Raw genomic sequence first — 8,375 nt, 5'->3', positions numbered from 1 at the left:
GTCGTCATCCTCTTCTTCTTCATTGTCTTCCATCATAACCCCTCTTTCTCCGTGCTTGGTCCAAACATTATAATGGGGCATGAAACCGGACTTAAACAGGTGGACGTGAATGGTTCTTGACGTAGAGTAATTGTGACCATTCTTACAGCGAGCACATGGACAAGGCATAAAACCATCCGCCCGCTTGTTTGCCTCAGCCGCAAGCAGAAAAGTATGCACGCCCTCAACGAACTGGGGAGAGCATTGGTCATCGTACATCCATTGCCGGCTCATCTTCATTACACAACACCGAATAGACCAAATTAATACAAGTTCATACATAAAGTTCATACAACACTTAAATGCAACAAACAAATAACTCTCTAGCTAAAGCATTTAAATGCAACAACAAATACGATCAACATCGCAACTAAGGTAACAATGGATCCAACAGCATAATGATACCAAGCCTCACTATCGATGGCATATTTTCTAATCTTTCTAATCTTCAAGCGCATTTTCTCCATCTTCATCTTGTGATCATCGATGACATCGGCAACATGCAACTCCAATTCCATCTTCTCCCCCTCAATTCTTTTCAATTTTTCTTTCAAGTACTCGTTTTCTCTTTCAACTAAATTTAACCTCTCGGCAATAGGGTCGGTTGGAATTTCCGGTTCACATACCTCCTTGAAAAAATTTCTATGTCAACTTGATGGGCATAATTTGTCATAAACACGAAATGTAACTAGTTTTAAAAGAGAATATACATACCACATCCGAATCATAACAAGGACTAGGGCCGACGGGGACGGATATCAAAACCATGGCACTATATGTATAACAAACAACGTACGGGTAAGATAATTATACGAGTAACTATATATCCAAATCACACAAACATCAATTTTTATATAAAATTTCGTGAACAAGAGGCTCACCACAAGGTGGTGCCGGTGACGGGACGGTGCGGGCGATCGACGGTGGCTACGATGGAGATTTAGAAGGCACTAAGTAAACCACACCTACATATGCAAACTAAGTGTTATTTTTGACCTCAAATTGCATATAAATCAAATACTAGCACACATATATATATATATCCTCCCAAATTACTAAACTCACAAATTAATCACTATATAAAGCATTGCAAGAGCTAATCTAGCAATGAGAGATGAAAGGACAAAGTTGCTAACCTTTGTGATCATTTGAATGGATGGGGGCCTTCAAATCTTGACAAATTTTGGGCAAAATGTGTGATGAGCTCGAGAGGAAGAGGGGAAGAACAGAGAGGACAGGGGAAAGGGGAAGAACAGAGCGAGCTCGGGTGGACGAAGGGTTTATGTAGGACGACCTTTAGTACCGGTTTGTGCCAAGAACCGGTACTAAAGGGGCTGGAGGGGCACCATTCTGACAACATCCTGCCACCACTCTCATTAGTACCGGTTCGTGGCACGAACCGGTGCTAAAGGTTCGCCACGAACCGGTACTAATGAAAGCGGTCGGGCTAGCCGTTGGAACCGGCACTAATGTAAATGTATACATTAGTGCCGGCTCAAATACAAACCGGCACTAATGTGCTTCACGTTTGACCCTTTTTCTACTAGTGAAAGGCCCCCCTGCCTGGGCTGCCGGCAGCGGCCACGTGGAGCCCCATCTGTCCCGGTTCTGGTTTGAACCGGGACTAAAGGTGGGAGGTATTAGTAACGACCCTTTAGTCCCGGTTCATGAACCGGGACTAAAGGCCCTTACGAACCGGGTCAAATGCCCTGTTTTCTACTAGTGTCCTGCCAAGTCTAGAGTTTCTGCAGATAACGTATTGTCGAAGCATGGTTGAGGTCTTCAACGTCCCTGCCTCTCTTAGGACAATTGAAATTGATAATTGCAGTAAGCTTGAGTCCTTCTCTAGCAGGAGGGTGCAGCAGGGACAATCAGCATCCTCCAATCATCAAGGATCATCTAGTATACTGGAGGTGTCATCATCAACACTAGGAGGCCTGGCAGAGAATTTATTAGGAGAACTGATATTAAGGATGTGTGATGGCTTAACAGGGGCTCTCCATCTTCCTCCGTCCCTCAAGAAACTAAAAATTGACCGCTGTCATGGGTTGACAACTCTCGAATCTTGCTCGAGATTGTTAGCCTTTGTCATAAGCTCGCGTCTACAGGCTAGATAGTTTTCCGTTTAAAATAATCGGTGCAACTGGGTCGGATGTGACCCAGGCATGCACGTTGGTTGTGGAGGCGCATGTAGCGAGCCCTCCTTGTTTCCTTTCTGTTTTCTGTTACTCCCTCCTGGTCACCCGGCTCTCGCTATGGACGTGATCGCGGGGCAGCGCGATCTACGCGGATCATGGCGGCCGGACCGGGAGGGTAGACTAGCGATTGTAATCAGATAATAAGGAAAGAGAAAAAACAGAAAATCTGCGCAGTTACGGCAGCACAAAATACCCTTCCAAGTTCGTCCGTGTTCATCTCGCCCTCAAGCTAGTTCGTCTCTCTCTCGTTCGATCGTTCGGCAACGAAATTTGGCATCAGAGCCGCGGTGTTCGATCCACTCTCCGGTGGCCGGCGGTGTCCGATCCGCGGCGTACCATGTCGGATAGCGAGGAGGAGAAGAAGAACAAGAGCGGCACGAAGTTGCCGCTGAAGACGCCTTCATCCAAGGCGCCGCTCGCGCGCCTCACCGGCAGCGGCAGCGGTGAGTACCGCGTGGTGGAGCGCGTGGTACGAGAGGAGTCGGGGGCGTCCATGATGCTCACGCGCATGAACTACCAGGAGTGGGCGCTTGTAATGCAAGTCAAGTTGCAGGTCGCCCGCGTCTGGTCCGCGGTGACCGACGCCGCCGCCGACGAGAACGACGACCGGCGCGCGCTGCAGATCATTCTCACCGGCGTTCCGCCAGAGATGATGTGTGTGCTGGCCACGAAGGACACGGCGAAGACGGCGTGGGAGACCATCAAGACGATACGGATGGGGAGTGAGCGCGCCCGTGAAGCCAAGGCGCAAGTGCGCCGGCGGGAGTTTGAGGATCTCCGTTTCACAGATGGGGAGTCCGTCGAGGACTTCGGGCTGCGGCTCGCCGCCCTTGTCGCCGATCTGGAGCTGTACGGCGACCCCGTCACCGAGCACAAGGCAGTCCAGAAATTTCTCCGAGTGGTGCCGCGTCGGTACCGCCCAATGGCCATGGCGATCGAGTCCTTGCTTGATCTGAAAACCATATCCATCGAGGAGCTAGTCGGCCGCTTCTCTGCATGTGAGGATCACTACGACCTTGACGACGGCGCGCATACCGCCGGGCGCCTCCTGCTCACTCATGAGGAGTGGCTGGCCCGGGAGAAGCTGGGCGGCGGTGGCGGTTCATCGTCCGGTAGCGGCGGCGGCAAGAACAAGTCGCCGGGCAAGCCCAAACCTCACGACGGCGGCGGTGGCAGACCTGCGCCGGGCAGCGGCGGCGTGGGAGGATCCGGCGGCTCAGGCGGCAAGAAGAAAGGCAAATGCCATTATTGCGTCAAGGTCGGACACTGGAAAAAGGACTGTTGGTCATGGCTTGAGAAGCAAAAGGAACAAGGGAAGAAGGAATAGGCTAACCTCGTCCGCGAAGATCGCGATGAACACGATCAGGGCCTGCTCATGGCCGTGGTCACCAACGTCTCTACACCTGAGCTAGTGGTGCCCCAAGCTGTGTTCTTGAATGAGGAGAAAGTAATTCCCGTACCTTCACCCAATGGCCTTTGGTACTATGATACACGGGTGTCCAGCCATATGACTGGGGATAGGAACATGTTTTCCACACTTGATGAAGGTGTACACGGCACAGTGAAATTTGGAGACGGCTCTCTGGTGGCTATCAAGGGCAGGGGCGCTGTTGTGTTTCGCTGCCAGATTGGTGATCAACGTGCTCTCTCTGAAGTCTATTTCATTCCCAGCTTACGCAGCAATATCATCTCAGTAGGGCAGTTGGATGAGGGTGGATGCAGGATAGGGATTGAAGATGGGATCATGACCATCCAAGATCCGGGCCGGCGCATCCTGGCTCGCGTCAAACGGACGGCGAGCAGATTGTACACGGGCGTACTGAGCATTGACTCCCCGGCCTGTCTCCTCACCAAGACTAAAGATGTCACCTGGCGCTGGCATGCTAGGATGGGACACCTGCACTTTAGAGCTTTGCGAGCCATGTCTTCTAAGGAAATGGTACGTGGGATGCCGGTCATTGACCGCGTCGAGGAGTATTGTGATGGTTGTGCATTGGGTAAACAGCACCGTGTCCCTTTTCCTCAAGTGTCCGGATACAGAGCAGAGAAAGGCCTTGAGTTTGTTCATACAGACTTATGTGGGCCAATCACACCAACCACACCGGGGGCAGTAAGTATTTCTTGCTGATAGTTGATGATTACAGTCGATACATGTGGTTGGAGTTACTGAAATCCAAGGATGAAGCTCATCAGAAGTTCAAGAAAGTGCAGGCAATGGCTGAGAACGAGGGAAAATGCAGGCTTCGGGCATTCCGGTCTGACCGGGGCGGTGAGTTTAACTCCATTGAGTTCAGAGGATACTGCGAGCAGCTGGGCATCAAACACTACATGACCACCCCATACTCCCCTCAGCAAAACGGAGTGGTTGAATGCCGGAATCAGACCGTCGTCGAGATGGCGTGTTGCTTGCTCAAAAGCATGGCCGTGCCGTCGTATTTCTGGGCTGAAGCAGTAAAGACTGCAGTGTAGCTGCTCAACAGAGCTCCCACACGCAGCTTGGACGGGGTGACGCCGTATGAGGCTTGGCACGGCCACAAGCCAAGTGTGCTGCACCTACGTGTGTTTGGGTGTGTGGCGCATGTCAAGAAGCTTGGCCCTGAAGTGACTAAGCTCTCAGATCGATCAACCCCAATGATCTTCGTTGGCTACAAGGAAGGAACCAAAGGCTATCGTGTGTACAATCCGGCTACACAAAAGGTACAAGTCACACGTGATGTTTTATTTGAGGAGAGCAGGCCATGGACTTGGAATGCACAGGGCGCGGTCACGCCACCCGCACCGACGACATTCACCGTGGTCTATGAAAATGACCATGGTGTGCACGAGCTGGACACGGGCTGCTCGCCTACACCTGCACCGAGGAGCGCAGCACCACCACCCTCTACAACACCATTGGGGTCACCGCTGAACTCCGCCGACACGCCGACCGCATCAGCGCCCGGCATGTCGCGGACAGAGCCTTGCACGCCGGCTGTGGCGAGGGAGATGCGTTGGGCCACGCCGCCCATGCATGATGATGGGCATGACGTTGACTCCGGACCTATACGGTACCGGCGCCTCTCCGATGTTCTCGACGAGACAGAACATGAGGCTGTATGGGAGGAGCCCGACCAGTGCTTGCTCACGGCAGAGGAGCCGCACGACATCACTGAGGCGCTGAGCGACGGGGCCTGGAAGGCGGCAATGGATGCGGAGATGGACTCCATAGGCGAGAACAACACCTGGGAGCTCGCCCACTTGCCGGCTGGCCACAAACCCATTGGCTTGAAGTGGGTGTACCGCGTCAAGCGCGATCCCGACGGCAACATCGTCAAGTACAAGGCCCGCTTGGTGGCGAAAGGGTATGTTCAGCGTGAAGGCGTGGACTTCGAGGAAGTTTTTGCGCCAGTGGCACGGATGGAGACCGTGCGACTGCTTCTCGCGCTCGCCACGCACTCCGGCTGGGAGGTGCACCATATGGATGTAAAATTCGCCTTTCTCAATGGTGACCTCGCCGAGGAAGTGTACGTGGCGCAGCCGCCGGGGTACGTCACCGTCGACAAGGAGCAACAGGTTCTGCGGCTTCGGAAGGCGCTCTACGAGCTGCGGCAAGCTCCAAGGGCCTGGTACGCGAAGCTGGACGAGACCATGAGCACGTTGGGGTTCACGCGCAGCCCACTGGAGCATGTCGTGTATCGCCGCGGTGATGCACACTCATTTCTGCTAGTGGGTGTGTATGTAGACGACCTCATCATCACCAGCACCAGCAAGACTTCCATCGGCGAGTTCAAGAATCAAATGCAAGAGCTGTTCAAAATGAGTGATCTCGGTCTCTTGAGCTACTATCTGGGCATCGAGGTAACTCAATCCAATGATTCTATAACCCTGTGTCAAAGGAGCTATGCAGAGAAAATTCTTGAAGCTGCTGGAATGGAAGGGTGCCATGGATGTCAGACACCCATGGAGTGTCAGCTCAAACTGAGGAAGAATGACGATGCAAAACTTGTCGACCCTTTTCTGTACCGCAGCATAATTGGTAGCCTAAGGTGCCTGGTGCACTCAAGACCGGACATCACTCATGCAGTTGGAATAGTGAGAAGATACATGGAAAGGCCTACAGTCACTCACTGGACAGCCGTGAAGCAGATACTTAGGTACGTGCGCAGTACTTTGAGCTATGGGTGCTGCTATGGGCGTGGTTCAGGGAAAAGTGAGCTGCTGGGCTATAGTGACAGTGACCATGCCGGCGACGTTGAGGATCGTAAGAGCACATCTGGTCAGATTTTCTTCCTTGGCAGCAATCCTGTTACATGGGCTTCCCAAAAGCAAAAGATTGTGGCAATCAGCTCCTGTGAGGCAGAGTACGTGGCTGCGGCGTCTGCTACTTGCCAGGGCCTATGGCTGAATCGTCTGCTTGCTGAAATGAAGGGAGAAAAGGCTGGTGCGTTCAAGCTCTTGATTGACAATAAGTCTGCAATAGCGCTGGCGAAGAATCCCGTTCATCATGATCGAAGCAAACATATCGATGTCAAGTTCCATTTCATCCGAGACTGTGTTGAACATGGAGAGGTGCAGCTTGATCATGTGGGATCTGATGACCAGGTGGCCGATGCATTGACAAAAGCACTTGGGTGTGTGAAGTTCATTGAGCTGCGTCAGAAGCTTGGTGTCAAGGAAATCAGCAAGGGACGTTGAGCTTAGAGGGGAGAATGTTAGCCTTTGTCATAAGCTCACATCTACAGGCTAGATAGTTTTCCGTTTAAAATTATCGGTCCAGCTAGGTCGGATGTGACCCAGGCATGCACGTTGGTTGTGGAGGCGCATGTAGCGAGCCCTCCTTGTTTCCTTTCTGTTTTCTGTTACTCCCTCCTGGTCACCCGGCTCTCGCTATGGACGTGATCGCGGGGCAGCGCGATCTACGCGGATCATGGCAGCCGGACCGGGAGGGTAGACTAGCGATTGTAATCAGATAATAAGGAAAGAGAAAAAACGGAAAAGCTGCGCAGTTACAGCAGCACAAAATACCCTTCCAAGTTCATCCGTGTTCATCTCGCCCTCAAGCTAGTTCCTCTCTCTCTCGTTCAATCGTTCGGCAACGACAGAGATAGTTCCCACTGTTGGAGCATCTCGAGCTTTTGAAATGCAATACTCTGTTATCCCTATCGGATGGGCCACAAGCATACTCATCTGTCAACTATCTTAAGATTAGGAGCTTCCCTAAGCTGAAGACCCTCCCTGAAAGCCTGCAGCAAAGGCTGGGCAGCATACGATCTGTCTACGCAGATGCCAAATATGATGACGGTAAGCACACCAGAAATTGCCTTCTCTATTTTCCCTTACTAGTGAGTAACTGGGTATTAAATGTGGTAGTCAGGTGATTATAATAGCATCACTTGTAGCACGGCAGAAAATTGGAGCAAATTAGATGTTACTTAACCTAAAAAAGCATATGTCTTATTTTATAAATGTTCCTCTAATTTTTACATTATTGATCTGTGCAGATAAGCCTATGCTGCTGAAACCGAAGACGTGGAAATATGCCATCTGTAAAGATTAGAGAGCTACAAAAAGAATCATGGGAATCCCAGTATGGAAGTTGTGATGCAGGTTTGTAATCTAAAAACATGACTATACTGCAGTAACCCTTTAATTGTTCTTTTCTTTTGCAAGAATAAGCTGGTGGAATTTGATGATTCTTTGCAGAATTCTCCCAGCACAAATAGACAGGGAAGAGATCACCCGAAGTGGAGTCATTCTCTTGTAAGATGCGCACTGGAACTTGTTGCCATGTTGAACTACCCCATTAGTAATCAGAAAGCTCTCCTATAATACTATGAGCTATCATTCTGTTCCCAGAAGAAGATCTCATTTGTACAACACTTTTGCTTCAGTACACCCCCCCCCCCCTAATACAAGAAGGGCTGAGATTGCTCGATACCCCTTCGTATTTTTTTTGCGGGGAAACACAGAGAGCTTTTTATTCATATGAAGGCATTCTCAGGACAATCAGCCAAAAGGCTGGTCACCAAGAAGCTAGGAGTCTCCTCAAGCCAGCTATCGGTCACATTCAGAGTGCAAGCACGCTTTGCACAAAGATGCGCCGGGACGTTAGCTGACCTGTTTACATGCTGAATATCAAACAGAGTATAGCTCTCCTAT

General features: G+C 51.0%; 1 long non-coding RNA gene across 1 annotated transcript; it reads left to right on the top strand.

Annotated features, from left to right (window-relative positions):
- Positions 1–7,495: 7,495 nt before the first annotated feature.
- LOC125526717 (uncharacterized) lies at positions 7,496–8,012 on the top strand. The gene is made up of 2 exons (XR_015612209.1): positions 7,496–7,823; positions 7,920–8,012. It is a non-coding gene; the product is annotated as an uncharacterized LOC125526717 (long non-coding RNA).
- Positions 8,013–8,375: the final 363 nt, after the last annotated feature.

Source organism: Triticum urartu, chromosome 7A (assembly GCF_056163025.1).
Source record: "Triticum urartu cultivar PI428250 chromosome 7A, HENAU_Tu73, whole genome shotgun sequence".
Taxonomy (NCBI): Eukaryota; Viridiplantae; Streptophyta; class Magnoliopsida; order Poales; family Poaceae; genus Triticum; species Triticum urartu.
The sequence above is the reverse complement of the archived record's forward strand: the minus strand, read 5'-3'. Positions and strand labels throughout refer to the sequence as shown.